Raw genomic sequence first — 22,914 nt, forward strand, 5'->3', positions numbered from 1 at the left:
GTAATAATACTGATAAGATAACAATAATGATAATGATAAATAACAATATTAATAATTTCTCCGGCTTTCTATCAGGCTGTTCAGCATCGTCATGATCTTTCTCAGTTCTTGGTCTACAGTCTGTGGTCTAGAGGGGGGTCTTGGGTCAGGTATAAAAGCACGGTTCTGTTGTTGGTTTTGTAAAGGGGGGTGGGGGACATTGGTGGTCCTGTTTGGGCTCCCAATGGTAGAGGGGGTGGGAGGGCTGCGTCTTTTGGCAGTGTTTATGAGGTTTCTTGCGAAGACCCACATCCGCTGTTTGAGTAGATGTATTTCGTCATAGAGGTCCCTTGTGTTGATGTTTGGATGATGGGCCAGGGAGACGTTGGGGAGGACAGAACATCTCGTGTCGATCTCCCTGTTGGTGTTGTGGATTATATAGGCTGGGGTGTCCTTTCTGGGCAGTAGTGTGGAGATCACGATCCGCGCCTCGGGGAATTCCCTGCTGGCCTTTTCCGCCATCCTGCTCACCGCCCTAGCAGTGCCTTCCTGTAGGGTGCGTAGGTCGTTCGTGCCTGTGTGGTTCACAATCCATTTGGGGCTTCCAAGGGATTCTTTGTTCAGGATCTTCATTGCTTGGCCTGTGTTGCTGCACCATTTTTTCAGGACTTGATGGCCTGGGAACAGCCTCTGGGGGTCCAGAAACTTTCCGTCTCTCTCTCTCTCTCCTCTCCTCTCCTCTCCTGTCTCTCTCTCTCCTCTCCTGTCTCTCTCTCTCCACTCCTGTCTCTCTCTCTCCACTCCTGTCTCTCTCTCTCCTCTCCTGTCTCTCTCTCTCCTCTCCTGTCTCTCTCTCTCCTCTCCTGTCTCTCTCTCTCCACTCCTGTCTCTCTCTCTCCACTCCTGTCTCTCTCTCTCCACTCCTGTCTCTCTCTCTCCTCTCCTGTCTCTCTCTCTCCTCTCCCATCTCTCTCTCTCCACGACTGTCTCTCTCTCTCCTCTCCTGTCTCTCTCTCCACTCCTGTCTCTCTCTCCTCTCCTGTCTCTCTCTCTCCTCTCCTGTCTCTCTCTCTCCACTCCCGTCTCTCTCTCTCCACTCCTGTCTCTCTCTCTCCTCTCCTGTCTCTCTCTCTCCACTCCCGTCTCTCTCTCTCCTCTCCTGTCTCTCTCTCTCCTCTCCTGTCTCTCTCTCTCCTCTCCTGTCTCTCTCTCTCCTCTCCTGTCTCTCTCTCTCCTCTCCTGTCTCTCTCTCTCCACTCCTGTCTCTCTCTCTCCTCTCCTGTCTCTCTCTCTCCTCTCCTGTCTCTCTCTCTCCTTTCCTGTCTCTCTCTCTCCTCTCCTGTCTCTCTCTCTCCTCTCCTGTCTCTCTCTCTCCACTCCAGCCTCTCTCTCTCCTCTCCTGTCTCTCTCTCTCCTCTCCTGTCTCTCTCTCTCCACTCCCGTCTCTCTCTCTCCACTCCTGTCTCTCTCTCTCCTCTCCTGTCTCTCTCTCTCCACTCCTGTCTCTCTCTTTCCTCTCCCGTCTCTCTCTCCACTCCTGTCTCTCTCTCTCCACTCCTGTCTCTCTCTCTCCACTCCCGTCTCTCTCTCTCCACTCCTGTCTCTCTCTCTCCTCTCCTGTCTCTCTCTCTCCACTCCTGTCTCTCTCTCTCCGCTCCTGTCTCTCTCTCTCCACTCCTGTCTCTCTCTCTCTCCACTCCTGTCTCTCTCTCTCCTCTCCTGTCTCTCTCTCTCCTCTCCTGTCTCTCTCTCTCCTCTCCTGTCTCTCTCTCTCCTCTCCTGTCTCTCTCTCTCCTCTCCTGTCTCTCTCTCTCCACTCCTGTCTCTCTCTCTCCACTCCTGTCTCTCTCCACTCCTGTCTCTCTCTCTCCACTCCTGTCTCTCTCTCTCCTCTCCTGTCTCTCTCTCTCCTCTCCTGTCTCTCTCTCTCCACTCCTGTCTCTCTCTCTCCACTCCCGACTCTCTCTCTCCTCTCCTGTCTCTCTCTCTCCACTCCTGTCTCTCTCTCTCCACTCCTGTCTCTCTCTCTCCACTCCTGTCTCTCTCTCTCCACTCCAGTCTCTCTCTCTCCTCTCCTGTCTCTCTCTCTCCTCTCCTGTCTCTCTCTCTCCACTCTTGTCTCTCTCTCTCCACTCCTCTGTCCCTCTCTCTCCACTCCTGTCTCTCTCTCTCCACTCCAGTCTCTCTCTCTCCACTCCTGTCTCTCTCTCTCCTCTCCTGTCTCTCTCTCTCCACTCCTGTCTCTCTCTCCTCCACTCCTGTCTCTCTCTCTCCTCTCCTGTCTCTCTCTCTCCACTCCCGTCTCTCTCTCCTCCACTCCTCCCTCTCTCTCCTCTCCTGTCACTCTCTCTCCACTCCTCCCTCTCTCTCTCCGCTCCTCCCTCTCTCTCTCTGGCACTGTACATCTCTCTCTCACCCGTGCCCTTATCCCAGTTTCTTTTTAGTTCATGCATTCCCGGGATGTGGGCGTCGCTGGGAATGCCAGCCTTTATTGCCCATCCCTAGTTGCCCTTGAGAAGGTGGTGGTGAGCTGCCTTCTTGAACCGCTGCAGTCCGTGTGGTGAAGGTACTCCCACAGTGCTTTTAGGGAGGGCGTTCCAGGATTTTGACCCAGCGACGATGAAGGATCGGCGATATATTTCCAAGTCAGCATGGTGTGTAACTTGGAGGGGAACTTGGAGGTGGTGGTGTTCCCATGCGCCTGCTGCCCTTGTCCTTCTAGGTGGTAGAGGTCGCGGGTTTGGGAGGTGCTGCCGAAGAAGCCTTGGCGAGTTGCTGCAGTGCATCTTGTAGATGGTACACACTGCAGTCACGGTACGCCGGTGGTGGAGGGAGTGAATGTTTAAGGTGGTGGATGGGGTGCCAATCAAATGGGCTGCTTTGTCCTGGATGGTGTCGTGCTTCTTGAGTGTTGTTGGAGCTGTACTCATCCAGGCAAGTGGAGAGTATTCCAGCACACTCCTTACTTATGCCTTGTAGATGGTGGAAAGGCTTTGGGGAGTCAGGAGCTGAGACACTCGCCGCAGAATACCCAGCCTCTGGCCTGCTCTTGTCGCCACAGTATTTATGTGGCTGGTCCAGTTAAGTTTCTGGTCAATGGTGACCCCCAGGATGTTGACGGTGGGGGATTTGGTGATGGTAATACCAAGGGGCGGTTGTTAGACTCTTGCTTGTTGGAGATAGTCATTGCCTGGCACTTGTGTGGCACAAATGTTACCTGCCACTTATCAGCCCAAGCCTGTACGTCGTCCAGGTCTTGCTGTATGTGGGCACGGAATGCTTCATTAGCTGAGGAGTTGTGAATGGCACTGAACACTGTGCAGTCATCAGCGAACATCCCCATTTCTGATCTTATGTTGGAGGGAAGGTCATTGATGAAGCAGCTGAAGATGGTTAGGCCTAGGACACTGCCCTGAGGAACACCTACAGCGATGTCCTGGGGCTGAGATGATGAACCTCCAACCACCACAACCATCTTCCTTTGTGCTCGGTATGACTCCAGCCAGTGGGGAGTTTTCCCCCTGATTCCCATTGACTTCTGTTGTACTCGGGCTGCTTGATGCCAGACTCGGTCAAATGCTGCCTTGATGTCAAGAGCAGTCACTCTCAAAAAGGGGACAAGCACTTTGCTGGGAGTGTACTTTAGGCCCCAAACAGTCAGGGAGAGATAGAGGAACAGATATGTAGGCAAATCTCACAGAAATTTGCAAATAATAGGGTAATAATAGTGGGGGATTTCAACTTCCCCAATATTAACTGGGATAGTCAGAGTGTGAAAGGCTTAGAAGGTGCAGAATTCTTAAAGTGCATCCAGGAGAGCTTTTGAAGCCAGCATGTAGAAAGTCCTACAAGAGAGGGGGGCGGTACTGGACCTAATTCTAGGGAATGTGGCTGGGCAAGTGGTAGAAGTGTTAGTAGGTGAGCACTTTGGTGACAGTGACCATAATTCGGTGAGATTTAAGGTAGTCATGGAAAAGGACAGAGGTGGACCGGAAATAAAGGTTCTAAATTGGGGGAAGGCCGATTTTAATATGATAAGGCTGGATCTGGCCAAAGTGGACTGGGATCAGCTACTTGTAGGAAAATCCACATCGGAGCAATGGGAGTCTTTCAGAAAGGAAATTGAGAGAGTACAATGGCAACATGTTATCGTGAAGGTCAAGGGTGGGACCAACAAGCCCAGGGAACCTTGGATGTCAAGGGATATACGAGAATGGATTAGGAAAAAAAGGGGGGCTTTTGGCAGATACAAAGGACTAAAGACAGAGGAAGCCCTAGAGGAGTGAAAAAGTGCAGGGGGATAGTTAAAAAAGAAATTCGGAGAGCGAGGAGGGGCCATGAAATAACACTGGCGAGCAAAATAAAGGAAAATCCTAAGGTGTTTTATAAGTATATTAAGGGCAAGAGGATAACTAGGGAAAGAGTAGGGCCCATTAGGGACCAAAGTGGCAATCTGTGTGTGTGGAGCCAGAAGATGTAGGTGGGGTTTTAAATGAATTTTCTGCATCTGTGTTCACTATGGAGAAGGACGATGTAGACATAGAAATCGGGCAGGGGGACTGTGATATACTTGAACATATTAGCATCGAGAGGGAGGAGGTACTAGCGGTTTTAGCAGGCTTAAAAGTGGATAAATCCCCAGGCCCGGACGAGATGTATCCCAGGCTGCTGTGTGAGGCAAAGGAGGAGATTGCAGGGGCTCTGACACAAACTTTCAAAACCTCTCTCGCCACAGGGGATGTGCCAGAGGACTGGAGAACAGCTAACATAGTACCATTATTCAAGAAGGGTAGTAGGGATAAACCAGGGAATTACAGGCCAGTGAGCCTAACATCAGTGGTAGGGAAATTATTGGAAAAAATTCTGAGGGACAGAATTAGTCTCCACTTGGAGAGGCAAGGATTAATCAGGGATAGTCAGCATGGCTTTGTCAAGGGAAGATCATGTCTGACCAATTTGATTGAATTTTTCGAGGGGGTGACTAGGTGTGTGGATGAGGGTAGGGCAGTGGATGTGGTATATAGGGATTTCAGTAAGGCTTTTGATAAAGTCCCGCATAGGAGACTGGTCAAGAAGGTAAGAGCCCATGGGATCCAGGGTGCCTTGGCACATTGGATCCAAAACTGGCTTAGTGGCAGAAGGCAGAGGGTGATGGTCGAAGGTTGTTTTTGTGACTGGAAGCCTGTGTCCAGTGGGGTACCGCAGGGATCGGTGCTGGGTCCCTTGCTGTTTGTGGTCTACATTAATGATTTGGATGTGAATGTAAAAGGTATGATCAGTAAGTTCGCAGATGACACGAAAATTGGTGGGGTGGTAAATAGCGAGGAGGGTAGCCTCAGTCTGCAGGACGATATAGATGGGTTGGGCAGATGGGTGGAACAGTGGCTAATGGAATTCAACCCTGAAAAGTGTGAGGTGATGCATTTTGGAGGGACTAACAAGGCAAGGGAATACACAATGAATGGTAAGACCCTAGGAAAGACAGAGGATCAGAGGGACCTTGATGTGCATGTATATAGATCCCTGAAGGCCGCAGAACAGGTGGATAAGGTGGTTAAAAAGGCATATGGGATACTTGCCTTCATTAGTCGAGGCATAGAATATAAGAGCAGGGAGGTTATGATGGAGCTGTACAAAACGCTGGTTAGGCCACAGCTGGAATACTGGGTGCAGTTCTGGTCGCCACACTACAGGAAGGATGTGATTGCTTTGGAGCGGGTGCAGAGGAGATTCACCAGGATGTTACCTGGGCTGGTGCGCTTCAGCTATGAAGAAAGACTGGACAGGCTGGGGTTGTTTTCCTTGGAGCAGAGAAGGCTGAGGGGGGACCTGATTGAGGTGTACAAAATTATGAGGGGCATAGATAGGGTAGATAGAAAGGAACTTTTTCCCTTAGTAGAGGGGTCAATAACAAGGGGGCATAGATTCAAGGTAAGGGGCAGGAGGTTTAGAGGGGATTTGAGGAAGAACGTTTTCACCCAGAAGGTGGTTGGAATCTGGAACTCACTGCCTGAAAGGGTGGTAGAGGCAGGAACCCTCACAACATTCAAGAAGCATTTGGATGAGCACTTGAAATGCCATAGCATACAAGGCTACGGACCAAATGCTGGAAAATGGGATTAGATTAGACAGGGCTTGATGGCCGGCGCGGACGCGATGGGCCGAAGGGCCTCTTTCTGTGCTGTATAACTCTATGGCCTAGAAACTCAGTTGTTTGCGCCAGCCGCTAGCGCCTTAGGAGGAGGAGATGTGGGGCGCTAGGCGGCTTGCGGCCGGGCGCAGCGCGATCTGCGCCTCTCCCCAACTTCAGTAAAGATTTAGCAGCGGCGCAAAGCCTTTGCGCGCGCTCAGCTGCGCGCGCAGATCCTGACGTCATTTCATCGTGCAACACCCTTTGTGCACCCCGAACCGGTAATTCAGTGGCGCCGCCCTTCTTTGCGCCTGGCGCCCCCAGCGACTGGTAGAGGGGAACGGTTCCCAGTCACTGCGAGGCGCGGGGGGTGCTATTTAAAGGGGACTCCTCCTGCAGTATAAGTGGCAGCCATTTTGTGCCAATCCCTCTGTGTGAGAGACGGATATTTGGAGAGAGACAAAGGCAGAGAGCTTTCTGCTTTGACTCAGCACTTGCACAGGTACTTGTGGCTTCAGGCCAGAGCTTTGCACTTGGATTTCACTTTCAGTGCCATAGCCTTGAGTCACTACATATAATGGGGGCTGCAATGGGTGGAAACGTTGGCTTTCTGCATTGCATTCAAAGGGATCAGAGACGCCGTGAGAGAGTGCTAGTCATGGCCAGACGGAGATTGGCCAACCGGCGTCGGCACAGGAGGCCTTACCCACCCAGGGTATACCGCCAGCAGTTCTCATATCTGAGCATGTCTGAGGAGCAGTGTGTTCGGAGGATGCGATTCAGAAGGGAGGTGGTCACTGAGATCTGCCACCTGCTTCGCAGAGATCTGCAGCCACAGCTGAGGAGCAGGACGTCTCTGTCAGTGGCAGTGAAGGTGACGGTGGCTCTCAACTTCGATGCCACTGGCTCCTTCCAATCCGCTACTGAGGACATTGCAAACATCTCCCAGTTCGCGGTACATTGCTGCATCCGCCAGGTGAACAATGCCCTTTTCAGAAGGAGACGTCAGTACATCTCCTTCCCCATGAGCCTGGACAAGCAGCAAGAGCGTGCAATCGGCTTTGGAAGAATAGCGGGCTTCCCCATGGTTGAGGGCGTAGAACTGATGAACCAGCAATGGTCAGGCCTTGCTTCAGGGCTGCAGTGTGCAGGGCATGGCAGCCAAACAAGTCGACCCTTCCCCTTTAAGAGCTGACCGGCGCCAGCGTGTCTGCCTTCATTGAGCAACTCGCCGCTCCTGCGCCATGCCCGTCCTCGGTGTTAGCGCCCCGGATCGCCGGCTTAGCGCCTAATGATAGTCGTGCATCGCCTGCTTTAGCGCAGCAGCAACCTCTTGGGGCGATGCAACTGAATATCGGCGAAGGTGGCGCGAAGTTGCGCCGGGCGCAAACTTTAGCGGCCGCCCGGCTGTAGCGCCCCAAACGTGGCTATGCTGAATTTCTAGGCCTATGACTTTATGGGGGAGAAATTCGGTGGAGCCGCAAATGGGGCGGCAAGCTCACCTGGGCGCCGGATTTAGCACTGCGATCGGAGCAGTTGCGAACGCCGGAAATTCAGATTGTGCACCCCAAGAGGGACACGGGGCGAGGCTCGAGGCGCTCTGCGTCCCTCTTAGGGCGCTGAAACTGAATATCGCAGCGCAACGTGCCGCAGCGCCACACACTGCGGCACGGCGCACTGCGGTACTGCAGGCTTCCTCCCATTCTTAAGGGGGAGGGGCCTGCACCAGTGCGATGAGCGATCATGAGTGCCGGCAAAAGAGCCCCGCACCGAGGAGAAGTGCCGGGCTCTCGGAAAACAGCTGGCACTGCCGCGGGGGGAGATCAGGAGGCTGGTGACGGAGGTGCTGGCAGGCGGCCACCGAAAAAAACGGCCGCCCTGCACCTCCACCTTAATTTGCGCCACTGCCACCACAGGAAGGCCCCGTGAACCGGGCGCGAGTTGCGACCGGCGCCACAGAGGCGGGCGCTACCAAATATCGAGATCGGGGCAGTAGCGGGGCGCTGCGCACACCGATGACATCATCGGTGGCGGCGCAGCGCAACAGGCTAACGCCGCCATTAGCGCCCCAGCTAAATATCGCGGGAGGCGTGGCCAGTGGCGCTAAAGCCACTGAGTGCCCTCTTTAGGCGATAACTGGTGGCGTAGCCCACCGAATTTCTAGGCCCATGACTCTATGACCTCACCTCTGGAATTCAACTCCTTTGTCTACGTTTGGACCAAGGCTGTAATGAAATCTGGAACTGGGTGGTCTTGGCTGAAGCCAAACTGGGCATCAGTGAGCAGGTTATTGGTGAATAATTGGCGTTTGATAGCACTCTCGATGATACCTTCCCTCACTTTGCCGATGATTGAGAGTAGACTGATGGGGCCATTATCTTTGCTTTGGCTCCAATAAAGAGACATTTGTCTCTGTATCTGTACGCTGCCACTGGATTTCTGCAGTCTGAACACAGTGAATGACCAAAGAAGTTCTGATCTGGAAGGCCAAGTTTTCCCAGAACCTCAGCCTGCACCAGCACACATGGGGCCTGGTCGGAATAGCGGGCGAGGGTCTCCATGAATGAGGGTCTCCGTGGGCGAGGGTCTCACAGCGGGCGAGGGTCTCACAGTGGGTGAGGTGCAGTACTGAGAGAGCACTGCACTGTCGGAGGGGCAGTACTGTGGGAGTGACGCACTGTCGGAGGGGCAGTACTGAGGGAACGCCACACGGTCGGAGGGGCAGTACTGAGGGAGCGCCGCACTGTCGGAGGGGCAGTGTTGAGGGAGCACCGCACTGTCGGAGGGGCAGTACTGAGGGAGCGCCGCACTGTCGGAGGGGCAGTACTGAGGGAGTGCCGCACTGTCGGAGCGGCAGTACTGAGGGAGTGCTGCACTGTCAGAGGGGCAGTACTGAGGGAACGCCACACAGTTTGGAGGGGCATTACTGAGGGAGCGCTGCACTGTTGGAGGGGCAGTACTGAGGGAGCGCCGCACTGTCGGAGGGGCAGTACTGAGGGAACGCCACACGGTCGGAGGGGCAGTACTGAGGGAGCGCCGCACTGTCGGAGGGGCAGTGCTGGGGGAGCGCCGCACTGTCGGAGGGGCAGTGCTGAGGGAGCGCCGCACTGTCGGAGGGGCAGTACTGAGGGAACGCCACACGGTCGGAGGGGCAGTACTGAGGGAGCGCTGCACTGTCAGAGGGGCAGTACTGAGGGAGCGCTGCACTGTCAGAGGGGCAGTACTGAGGGAGCGCCGCACTGTCGGAGGGGCAGTGCGAGGGAGCGCCGCACTGTCAGAGCGGCAGTACTGAGGGAGTGCCGCACTGTCGGAGCGGCAGTACTGAGGGAGTGCCGCACTGTCAGAGGGGCAGTACTGAGGGAACGCCACACAGTTGGAGGGGCAGTACTGAGGGAGCGCTGCACTGTTGGAGGGGCAGTACTGAGGGAGCGCCGCACTGTCGGAGGGGCAGTACTGAGGGAACGCCACACGGTCGGAGGGGCAGTACTGAGGGAGCACTGCACTGTCGGAGGGGCAGTACTGAGGGAACACTGCACTGTCAGAGGGGCAGTACTGAGGGAGCACTGCACTGTCGAGGGGCAGAACTGAGGGAGCACTGCACTGTCGGAGGGGCAGTACTGAGAGCACTGCACTGTCGGAGGGGCAGTGCGAGGGAGCGCCGCACTGTCGGAGCGGCAGTACTGAGAGTGCTGCACTGTCGGAGCGGCAGTACTAAGGGAGCGCTGCACTGTCGGAGGGGCAGTGCGAGGGAGCGCCGCACTGTCAGAGGGGCAGTACTGAGGGAGTGCTGCACTGTTTGAGGGGCAGTACTGAGGGAGCGCTGCACTGTCGGAGGGGCAGTGCGAGGGAGCGCCGCACTGTCGGAGGGGCAGTACTGAGGGAGCGCTGCACTGTCGGAGGGGCAGTGTGAGGGAGCGCCGCACTGTCGGAGCGGCAGTACTGAGGGAGTGCCGCACTGTCGGAGCGGCAGTACTGAGGGAGTGCTGCACTGTCAGAGGGGCAGTACTGAGGGAATGCCACACGGTCGGAGGGGCACTACTGAGGGAGCGTTGCACTGTTGGAGGGGCAGTACTGAGGGAGCACCGCACTGTCGGAGGGGCAGTGCTGAGGGAGCGCCGCACCGTCAGAGGGGCAGTACTGAGGGAACGCCACATGGTCGGAGGGGCAGTACTGAGGGAGCGCTGCACTGTCGGAGGGGCAGTACTGAGGGAGCACTGCACTGTCAGAGGGGCAGTACTGAGGGAGCACTGCACTGTCAGAGGGGCAGAACTGAGGGAGCACTGCACTGTCGGAGGGGCAGTACTGAGAGCGCTGCACTGTCAGAGGGGCAGTGCGAGGGAGCGCCGCAGTGTCGGAGCGGCAGTACTGAGAGTGCTGCACTGTCGGAGGGGCAGTAGTGAGGGAGTGCTGCACTGTCGGAGGGGCAGTGCGAGGGAGCGCCGCACTGTCGGAAGGGCGGTACTGAGGGAGTGCTGCACTGTCGGAGGGGCAGTACTGAGGGAGCGCCGCACTGTCGGAAGGGCGGTACTGAGGGAGTGCTGCACTGTCGGAGGGGCAGTACTGAGGGAGCGCTGCACTGTCGGCGGGGCAGTACTGAGGGAGTGCTGCACTGTCGGAGGGGCAGTGCGAGGGAGCGCCACACTGTCAGAAGGGCAGTACTGAGGGAGTGCTGCACAGTCGGAGGGGCAGTACTGAGGGAGCGCTGCACTGTCGGAGGGGCAGTGCGAGGGAGCACTGCACTATCAGAGGGGCAGTACTGAGGGAGCACCGCACTGTCGGAGGGGCAGTGCGAGGGAGCACTGCACTATCAGAGGGGCAGTACTGAGGGAGTGCTGCACTGTTTGAGGTGCCGTCTTTCAGATGTTAAACCGAGTTCCCGTCTGCTTTCTCAGGTGGGTGTAAAAGATCCCATGGCACTATTTCAAAGAAGAGCCGGGGAGTTCTCCCCGGTGTCCTGGGCCAATATTTATCCCTCAATGAACATCACTAATTATCTGGTCATTATCATATTGCTGTTAGTGGGATCATGCTTTGTGTAAATTGCCGTGTTTCCTACATTGCAAAAATTATTACAGTTCAAAAAATTACTTAATTTGCTGTAAAGTGCTTTGGGATGTCCTGAGATTGTGAAAAGTGTTATTTAAATACAAGTCTTTATTTCTTGCTGTTGTTTTTTCTACTGGTCAAGATTAACTTGCAGATTTGGTTTATGTTTAGCCACAGGATGTTCTTCTTCAAGGACAAAAGCTGTTTTGGGGCTTGTGCTGCATCTGAAGCTGTAGATTGTGAAGCTGTAGATTGTATTATGTGTTCATGGACGACAATTCAGTCGAAAAAAACAGGTTATTGGTAAATCATTCTCTTATTTCCCAATTCACCATTTTAAGGCAATTGCAATCTTTTCCCCAAGTGATGTGCGAGTGCAGTAAATGGAACTTAGCGCTGCAATAACAATCCTTTCATTAGGAACAAGCTAAATCGAAAAATCTTCGGCCCAGAATTTATTTGACACTGCACCCAATTTACAGGCGTGAAACGGGTGTCCGGCCATCCAATATGGCGGGCAGCGTGTGCGCGGGGGCAGCGTGTGCGCGGGGGCAGCGTGTGTGCGTAGGCAGCGTGTGTGCGTAGGCAGCGTGTGCGCGGGGGCAGCGTGTGTGCGCGGGCAGTGTGTGTGCGCGGGCAGCGTGTGCGCACATCCCACACCGGCCGGGCGCTGGTCGATTATTGGTAAAGGCTCGGTATCAGAACCTGAGCCCAGGCCTGCCCCAGGCGTTAGTCCCTTTGTATTTGTAAATTGGGGCCTAAAGCTTGTTTCAGGGCCTCTTCATGAAACCGAGTGGGCGCTGGGCCTCTTCATTCAGGATAAGCAGCTCCACGCCCGTCCCAACTGGGGATCGGTTAACAGGCCACTCGAAGCTCCACCAAACACACAAGACTTTTCAAAAAACACTTCCTTTAATGTGGATCCATTACCGGCTTCTGCCCGGCCCCTCTCTCGATTCCCCCCTCTCCCGATTCCCCCTCTCTCCCGATTCCCCCCTCTCTCGATTCCCCCCTCTCCCGATTCTCCCCCTCTCTCCCGATTCCCCCCTCTCTCGATTCCCCCCTCTCCCGATTCCCCCCCTCTCTCGATTCCCCCTCTCTCCCGATTCCCCCTCTCTCCCGATTCCCCCTCTCTCTCGATTCCCCCTCTCTCCCGATTCCCCCTCTCTCTCGATTCCCCCCTCTCCCGATTCCCCCTCTCCCGATTCCCCCTCTCTCCCGATTCCCCCCCTCTCTCGATTCCCCCCCTCTCCCGATTCCCCCCTCTCTCGATTCCCCCCCTCTCCCGATTCCCCCCCTCTCTCGATTCCCCCTCTCTCCCGATTCCCCCTCTCTCCCGATTCCCCCCTCTCTCGATTCCCCCTCTCCCGATTCCCCCTCTCTCCCGATTCCCCCCCTCTCGATTCCCCCTCTCTCCCGATTCCCCCTCTCTCCCGATTCCCCCCTCTCGATTCCCCCTCTCTCCCGATTCCCCCCTCTCCCGATTCCCCCCCTCTCTCGATTCCCCCTCTCTCCCGATTCCCCCCTCTCGATTCCCCCTCTCTCCCGATTCCCCCCTCTCCCGATTCCCCCCCCTCTCTCGATTCCCCCCCTCTCCCGATTCCCCCCTCTCTCGATTCCCCCTCTCTCCCGATTCCCCCCTCTCTCGATTCCCCCTCTCTCCCGATTCCCCCCCTCTCTCGATTCCCCCTCTCCCGATTCCCCCTCTCTCCCGATCACCCCTTCCTCCCTCCCAATTGCCTGCTCTTTTCCCAATGTGCCTTGGGTGTACCCTCTCCAGTGCTGGGATCTTTCCTTGCGCCCATTGGCTGGCCAGCGCTGTGCAATCTCCCCCCAACGGTTCCTAATGTTCGAGCTCAGTGAGAGGATTTGACCATTGGCGTTCGGCTCTTTCTCAGGCTACCTGTTGGTTCCGAGCGTTCGATGTGGTGAATTTGGGAGTTTGGTTGCTGCTGTGAATTTATTGTCATATGTGTTGTGTTGTATTGATGTATGTCCTTCAATACAGATACCCAGCTTCCACTGTACAGCACCAGACGGAGCAGGTAAAACATGTGTTTCATCCACTCATCATTCGAAACTAAATGAAAATCCTTCACAAGTCATTTACCTTCCGCTCATAGTAAAACAGCAAATAAACTGAAAGGTTTATGAGGCCATTAAACTGTAATACAGTTAATACTCTTACGCCTTATTCTACAGAACGTCCGATAGAGCCAATAAACACACAATACAACCTCAAACTATACAGTGGGACTACGTTCAGAGATTGTGTTCAGGGCAAGAATCAGATCACAATATTCATCATTTCTACAACAATAACAACTTTTTAAAGACCCAATAACACTTCAAGGTTTACTAATGAACCTTCATTCTGCATTTAACAGCACAGCTCGATAATAATATCCATTAGACTCTCACCAGCAGCCATTTCTAATCTGCTAATAAATCCTCTGTAATGTGCTTTAAACTCTTACATACACGCATTGCCATGCGGAATCGATTATCGGAGCCGAACCAACAGGACAAACATGCATTTGCTTTTGAAGTTGAAGCCCTGTTATGTTCTAAAAACAAAAAGTGCTGGAAAGACTCCGCAGGTCGGGCAGCATCTGTGGAGAGAGAAACACAGTTGACGGTTCAGGTCGATGACCTTTTGTCAGAACTGGAAAGAGTTCGAGATGTAACAGGTTTTAAGCAAGTACAGAGGGGGAGGAAAGAACAAACGGGAAGGTCTGTGATAGGGTGGAAGGCAGGAGAGATTAACCGATAAAAGGGATGATGGTGTGAGGCAAAATGGGGTGGTAATGGGACATTAAATAACAAAAGAGGGGTCTAGAAGAGGTGTAAATGGGAATGGCAGAATCATCAGCACGCTATGTTCTGCTGCCTTTTGTTTAAGTGTGGAGCTCTCTCCAATGGCTCTGTGGGGCATTGCACTGCTAATGCAAACAGGCCAACAAGGCTCCTGTACTATCCATGCTCCGAGTTAACTGCACTGACCACAACTATAGGAGTCCTGAGGTTGACGCATTTGACCTGAACGTCCCTGTTCTAGGAAAGGGAAATACCATCCAGGATTCCCAATCGTGACTGTTATCCACAGACCCATGATGGAAAGTGAATGTGTGGGGATCCCGAGTGTGATTGTTTAGTCAAGTAACCTCACAATATTCACTATTTATATTCAAACAGGAAGAATGGGCAGTCGGGTGAGGGAGCAGAGTGTGCCCAGCACCCATGGAATCGTCCCTCAGCAGAGTCCACACCTTCAAGTGAGGAGAGTAGAACAGGGAGGGATGGCGACATGTTAAGGTTCATATCTCAAACTCTGAAATTTTACAACAGTGAAAACGGCATGTGTCCAGCAGAACCACAACATTACCACAGAGATACATTAAAAAGGGCATAATAATAAGGTACAGTCCGAAAAACACAGAGTGAGAAAATTAACACAGATGACACAATACAGGTCCATTATAATAACATGGCATAATAATAATGTACGGCCAGAATAAAATGACAAAGCCATAATAACATCGACACAATAACAATACAGGGCCACCACATATACAGCAATAGAGATAGAATAACAATACCCAGACAAAAAGAACATACAGGCACAATCACAGTGAAGAGACATAATAATATACAATCATAAATACAGTAAGAAAAATAATCCAGAGCCGCAATCCACAATAATGTTAAAGAACTATCACAACAACATGGCCATAATAACAGTCCAGAGCCATTATAATCCACAGCTGGAATACCGATCCACAGCTGGAATACCGATCCACAGCTGGAATACCGATCCACAGCTGGAATACCGATCCACAGCTGGAATACCGCGATCCACAGCTGGAATACCGATCCACAGCTGGAATACCGATCCACAGCTGGAATACCGATCCACAGCTGGAATACCGATCCACAGCTGGAATATCGATCCACAGCTGGAATACCGATCCACAGCTGGAATACCATGATTCACAGCTGGAATACCGATCCACAGCTGGAATACCGCGATCCACAGCTGGCATACCGATCCACAGCTGGAATACCGATCCACAGCTGGAATACCGATCCACAGCTGGAATACCGCGATCCACAGCTGGCATACCGATCCACAGCTGGAATACTGATCCACAGCTGGGATACCGTGATCCACAGCTGGAATACCGAGCCACAGCTGGAATACCGATCCACAGCTGGAATACCGTGATCCACAGCTGGAATACCGAGCCACAGCTGGAATACCGCGATCCACAGCTGGCATACCGATCCACAGCTGGAATACCGATCCACAGCTGGGATACCGCGATCCACAGCTGGCATACCGATCCACAGCTGGAATACCGATCCACAGCTGGAATACTGATCCACAGCTGGAATACCGATCCACAGCTGGAATACCGATCCACAGCTGGAATACCGATCCACAGCTGGAATACCGATCCACAGCTGGGATATCGATCCACAGCTGGAATACCACGATCCACAGCTGGAATACCAATCCACAGCTGGAATACCGATCCACAGCTGGAATACCGATCCACAGCTGGAATACCACGATCCACAGCTAGAATACAGATCCGCAGCTGGAATACCGATCCACATCTGGAATACCGATCCACAGCTGGAATACCGATTCACAGCTGGAATACCACGATCCACAGCTGGAATACCGATCCACAGCTGGAATACCATGATCCACAGCTGGAATACCGATCCACAGCTGGAATACCGATCCACAGCTGGAATACCACGATCCACAGCTGGAATACCGCGATCCACAGCTGGAATATCGATCCACAGCTGGAATACCGATCCACAGCTGGAATACCGATCCACAGCTGGAATATCGATCCACAGCTGGAATACCGATCCACAGCTGGAATACCACGATCCACAGCTGGAATACTGATCCACAGCTGGAATACCGATCCACAGCTGGAATACCGATCCACAGCTGGAATACCGTGATCCACAGCTGGAATACCGTGATCCACAGCTGGAATACCGATCCACAGCTGGAATACCGCGATCCACAGCTGGAATACCAATCCACAGCTGGAATACCGATCCACAGCTGGAATACCGATCCACAGCTGGGATATCGATCCACAGCTGGAATACCACGATCCACAGCTGGAATACCAACCCACAGCTGGAATACCGATCCACAGCTGGAATACCGATCCACAGCTGGAATACCACGATCCACAGCTAGAATACCGATCCACAGCTGGAATACCGATCCACATCTGGAATACCGATCCACAGCTGGAATACCGATTCACAGCTGGAATACCACGATCCACAGCTGGAATACCGATCCACAGCTGGAATACCGATCCACAGCTGGAATACCATGATCCATAGCTGGAATACCGATCCACAGCTGGAATACCGATCCACAGCTGGAATACCACGATCCACAGCTGGAATACCGCGATCCACAGCTGGAATATCGATCCACAGCTGGAATACCGATCCACAGCTGGAATACCGATCCACAGCTGGAATACCGCGATCCACAGCTGGAATATCGATCCACAGCTGGAATACCGTGATCCACAGCTGGAATACCGATCCACAGCTGGAATACCGCGATCCACAGCTGGAATACCGATCCACAGCTGGAATACCGATCCACAGCTGGAATACCGATCCACAGCTGGAATATCGATCCACAGCTGGAATACCGATCCACAGCTGGAATACCGATCCACAGCTGGAATACCGCGATCCACAGCTGGCATACCGATCCACAGCTGGAATACCGATCCACAGCTGGGATACCGCGATCCACAGCTGGAATACCGAGCCACAGCTGGAATACTGATCCACAGCTGGAATACCGTGATCCACAGCTGGAATACCGAGCCACAGCTGGAATACCGAGCCACAGCTGGAATACCGCAATCCACAGCTGGCATACCGATCCACAGCTGGAATACCGATCCACAGCTGGGATACCGCGATCCACAGCTGGAATACCGCGATCCACAGCTGGGATACCGATCCACAGCTGGAATACCGATCCACAGCTGGAATACCGATCCACAGCTGGAATACCGATCCACAGCTGGGATATCGATCCACAGCTGGAATACCATGATCCACAGCTGGAATACCAATCCACAGCTGGAATACCGATCCACAGCTGGAATACCGATCCACAGCTGGAATACCACGATCCTCAGCTAGAATACCGATCCACAGCTGGAATACCGATCCACATCTGGAATACCGATCCACAGCTGGAATACCGATTCACAGCTGGAATACCAAGATCCACAGCTGGAATACCGATCCACAGCTGGAATACCGATCCACAGCTGGAATACCATGATCCACAGCTGGAATACCGATCCACAGCTGGAATACCGATCCACAGCTGGAATACCACGATCCACAGCTGGAATACCACGATCCACAGCTGGAATATCGATCCACAGCTGGAATACCGATCCACAGCTGGAATACCGATCCACAGCTGGAATACCGCGATCCACAGCTGGAATATCGATCCACAGCTGGAATATCGATCCGCAGCTGGAATACCGATCCACAGCTGGAATACCACGATCCACAGCTGGAATACCGATCCACAGCTGGAATACCGATCCACAGCTGGAATACCGATCCACAGCTGGAATACCGTGATCCACAGCTGGAATACCGATCCACAGCTGGAATACCACGATCCACAGCTGGAATACCGATCCACAGCTGGAATACCGATCCACAGCTGGAATACCGATCCACAGCTGGAATATCGATCCACAGCTGGAATATCGATCCACAGCTGGAATACCGATCCACAGCTGGAATACCATGATTCACAGCTGGAATACCGATCCACAGCTGGAATACCGCGATCCACAGCTGGCATACCGATCCACAGCTGGAATACCGATCCACAGCTGGAATACCGATCCACAGCTGGAATACCGCGATCCACAGCTGGCATACCGATCCACAGCTGGAATACCGATCCACAGCTGGGATACCGCGATCCACAGCTGGAATACCGAGCCACAGCTGGAATACCGATCCACAGCTGGAATACCGATCCACAGCTGGAATACCGTGATCCACAGCTGGAATACCGAGCCACAGCTGGAATACCGCGATCCACAGCTGGCATACCGATCCTCAGCTGGAATACCGATCCACAGCTGGGATACCGCGATCCACAGCTGGCATACCGATCCACAGCTGGAATACCGATCCACAGCTGGAATACCGATCCACAGCTGGAATACCGATCCACATCTGGAATACCGACCCACAGCTGGAATACCGCGATCCGCAGCTGGGATACCGATCCACAGCTGGAATACCGATCCACAGCTGGAATACCGATCCACAGCTGGAATACCGATCCACAGCTGGAATACCAATCCACAGCTGGAATACCACGATCCACAGCTAGAATACCGATCCACAGCTGGAATACCGATCCACATCTGGAATACCGATCCACAGCTGGAATACCGATTCACAGCTGGAATACCACGATCCACAGCTGGAATACCGATCCACAGCTGGAATACCGATCCACAGCTGGAATACCATGATCCGCAGCTGGAATACCGATCCACAGCTGGAATACCGATCCACAGCTGGAATACCACGATCCACAGCTGGAATACCGCGATCCACAGCTGGAATATTGATCCACAGCTGGAATACCGATCCACAGCTGGAATACCGATCCACAGCTGGAATACCGCGATCCACAGCTGGAATATCGATCCACAGCTGGAATACCGATCCACAGCTGGAATACCACGATCCACAGCTGGAATATCGATCCACAGCTGGAATACCGATCCACAGCTGGAATACCGATCCACAGCTGGAATACCGATCCACAGCTGGAATACCGTGATCCACAGCTGGAATACCGATCCACAGCTGGAATACCGCTATCCACAGCTGGAATACCGATCCACAGCTGGAATACCGATCCACAGCTGGAATACCGATCCACAGCTGGAATATCGATCCACAGCTGGAATATCGATCCACAGCTGGAATATCGATCCACAGCTGGAATACCGATCCACAGCTGGAATACCACGATTCACAGCTGGAATACCGATCCACAGCTGGAATACCGCGATCCACAGCTGGCATACCGATCCACAGCTGGAATACCGATCCACAGCTGGAATACCGATCCACAGCTGGGATGCCGTGATCCACAGCTGGAATACCGATCTACAGCTGGAATACCAATCCACAGCTGGAATACCGATCTACAGCTGGAATACCACGATCCACAGCTGGAATACCGATCCACAGCTGGAATACCAATCCACAGCTGGAATACCGATCTACAGCTGGAATACCGATCCACAGCTGGACTACCGATCCACAGCTGGAATACCGCGATCCACAGCTGGAATACCAATCCATAGCTGGAATACCGCAATCCACAGCTGGAATACCGATCCACAGCTGGAATACCGATCCACAGCTGGAATACCGTGATCCACAGCTGGAATACCGCGATCCACAGCTGGAATACTGATCCACAGCTGGAATACCGTGATCCACAGCTGGAATACCGTGATCCACAGCTGGAATACCGCGATCCACAGCTGGAATACCAAGCCAGAGGTTTGATATCGAGATTGTTATCAGAGCTGTAAGCACAATGCAGAGCTATAATAATAATCCACTATTTCTATAATGATTCACAGCTTTAGTAGCTTACGGAAACACAATCACTAAGTTTGTCTAGTGTAGGTTTAATTGGTTAATCTTGGTCAATCGTCCATTACATTAGTTATCCTTCGACGCTAAGGCCCCTGTGCAAGTATTAAAAAGCAATACAACATCATCATTTAAAGGGTGTGGTAGTGACTCGGATAGAATAATAAAGTATTCGAAGAGCCCCAAAGGCAATTGCTCCTTTGGGTTAAGGAAATTCCAAAAGGAGGGAAATATTGTGGAGTTCATGTCCCACGAGTACTGATCAGGTAATACCCACAATAGCCCTTGTTAACTCTCAATCAAACACATGTTTGGCCACCTGTGGCTGCGCTGTATTGAAGTTCCTTCTCACTAATACAGAGGTGTGTGTGTGAATGAGCCTGACTACACGGTTCCTCTGTTTTCCTTTGCAGAGCCAAGCTGAGGCCCACTACAAGGGCAACAAGCATGCCAGGATGGTCAAGGTGCTGGAGTCCAACAAAACTAAACAGAAAGGGCCTGCTACCAGGGACAGCACAAAGCCTACTGTCGCCATGACTACCGGCACCTCGCCTACAGCCTTCACTGAAAAGAACATTAACACAACAGGTTATCCAATATGTTTTCTACGTGTGCTTCATCAGAGAGTTCTGTGCTGCTCTGCTCTAACAGTGGATCCATTCCGCACACTCCCCATTGGGCCTGTGCATCACCCTCTTCCAGTGGGACTGCATCTGATCATCCCCCGCTGCTGTCTTGTGCACTGAGCCACAGGGAGCAAGGGGCAAGTGTGTTTTTGTCTTCATGAGATCTTTTGTCACCACTGTTTGAAGTGAGACTTGCAATGATGGAGATTTCTATCTGAGTGGGTCAATGCTGGTGGCCTCAGACTTAAAACTCAATCTTACAAATTGGGATTTTCCCTCCTCGCCAATCACAATAATCCGGTTATGTAAATGATATGGCGATGGTAAAAGCAGGAACAGCATTGAGGCCTTCCTTCCCCCCCACCCCAACCCCCACCCCTCCCTCAACTCCCCCCCCACCCCACCCCACCCAACCCCTCCCCCCCAAACAACCAACCCACCCCTGCCCCCCCAACCACCCCAACCCCCGCCAACCACCCAACCCAGCACGTGAGTGCAAAAGACAAGGCTGAAGCGTTTGCAACCATCTTCAGCCAGAAGTGCCGAGTGGATGATCCATATCGGCCTCCTCCTGAGGTCCCCACTGTTGTGTCCGTGTATAATAGGACACAGACTGCGGGGAACGGTACAACAGGTGTTTACTCAATGTGGCTCACACTGGAACTGATCTGTACAGATTACTACTCAGTGCTATATACAGGTGTGGTCACTGCCGGTACTGCAGTATACATGAGCTGTTAAAGATAGTTCCCCCCTTAAAGGTATATGCATTACACCCACCATCACAGAAGTCAGTCTTCAGCCAATTCGATTCACTCCACGTGATAACAAGAAACGGCTGAGCGCACTGGATACAGCAAAGGCTGTGGGCCCCGACAACATCCCGGCTGTCGTGCTGAACTCTTGTGCTCCAGAACTAGCCGCGCCTCTAGCCAAGCTGTTCCAGTACAACTATAGCACTGGCATCTATCTGACAATGTGGAAAACTGCCCAGGTATGTCCTGTCCACAAAATGCAGGACAAATCCAACCCGGCCAATTACCGCCCCATCAGTCTACTCTCAATCATCAGCAAAGTGATGGAAGGTGTCTTCGACAGTGATATCAAGTGGCACTTACTCACCAATAACCTGCTCACTGATGCCCAGTTTAGGTTCCGCCAGGACCACTCAACGCCCAACCTCATTACAGCCTTGGTCCAAATATAAACAAAGGAGCTGAATTCCAGAGGTGAGGTGAGAGTGACTGCTCTTGACATCAAGGCAGCATTTGACCAAGTGTGGATTCAAAGAGCCCTAGAAAAACTGAAGTCAATGGGAATCAGGGGAAAACGCTCCACTGGCTGGAGTCATACCTAGCACAAAGGAAGATGGTTGTGGTGATTGAAGGTCAATCATCACAGCCCCAGGATATCGTTGCAGGAGTTCCTCAGGGCAGTGTCCTAGGCCCAACCATCTTCAGCTGCTTCATCAATGACCTTCCCTCTAACATAAGGTCAGAAATGGGGTAGTTCGCTGCACAGTGTTCAGCGCCACTCACAACTCCTCAGGTAATGAAGCAGTCTATGCCCGCATGCAACAAGACCTGGACGGCGTTCAGGCTTGGGCTGATAAGTAGCAGGTAACATTTGTGCCACAGAAGTGCCAGGCAATGACTATCTCCAACAAGCGAGAGTCTAATCACCTCCCCTTGACATTCAATGGCATTACCATCGCTGAATCCCCTACCATCAACATCCTGGGGGTCACCATTAACCAGAAACCTAACTGGACCAGCCACATAAATACTATGGCAACATGAGCAGGTCAAAGGCTAGGTATTCTGTGGCGAGTGTCTCACCTCCTGATTCCCAAAGCCTTTCCACCATCTACAAGGCAAAAGTAAGGGGTGTGATGGAATACTCTCCACTTGCCTGGATGAGTGCAGCTCCAACAACACTCAAGAAGCTCGACACCATCCAGGACAAAGCAGCCCGTTTGATTAGCACCCTATCCACCATCTTAAACATTCACTCCCTCCACCACTGGCGTACCGTGGCTGCAGTGTGTACCATCTACAAGGTGCACTGCAGCAACTCGCCAAGACTTCTTTGGCAGTACCTCCCAAACCCACGACCTCTACCACCTAGGAAAAGGGCAGCAGGCGCATGGGAACACCACCACCTCCAAGTTCCCCTCCAAGTCACATACCATCCTGACTTAGAAGTATATCGGCCGTTCCTTCATCGTCGCTGGGTCAAAATTCTGGAACTCCCTCCCTAACAGCACTGTGGGAGAACCTTCACCACACGGGCTGCAGTGGTTCAAGAAGGCGGCTCACCACCACCTTCTCAAGGGCAACTATGGATGGGCAATAAATATTGGCATTGCCAGCGACGCCCACATCACATAAGCGAATAAAA

The 22,914-nt window shown here is 52.8% G+C and overlaps 1 pseudogene; it reads left to right on the top strand.

Moving 5' to 3' along the window:
- The window catches only part of LOC147100466 (zinc finger protein 385D-like), a 252,915-nt pseudogene that overhangs the window by 178,863 nt on the left and 51,138 nt on the right, over positions 1–22,914 (top strand).

This window comes from Somniosus microcephalus, chromosome 26 (assembly GCF_052327205.1).
Source record: "Somniosus microcephalus isolate GS21.2 chromosome 26, FLI_Smic_1.0, whole genome shotgun sequence".
Lineage (NCBI taxonomy): Eukaryota > Metazoa > Chordata > Chondrichthyes > Squaliformes > Somniosidae > Somniosus > Somniosus microcephalus.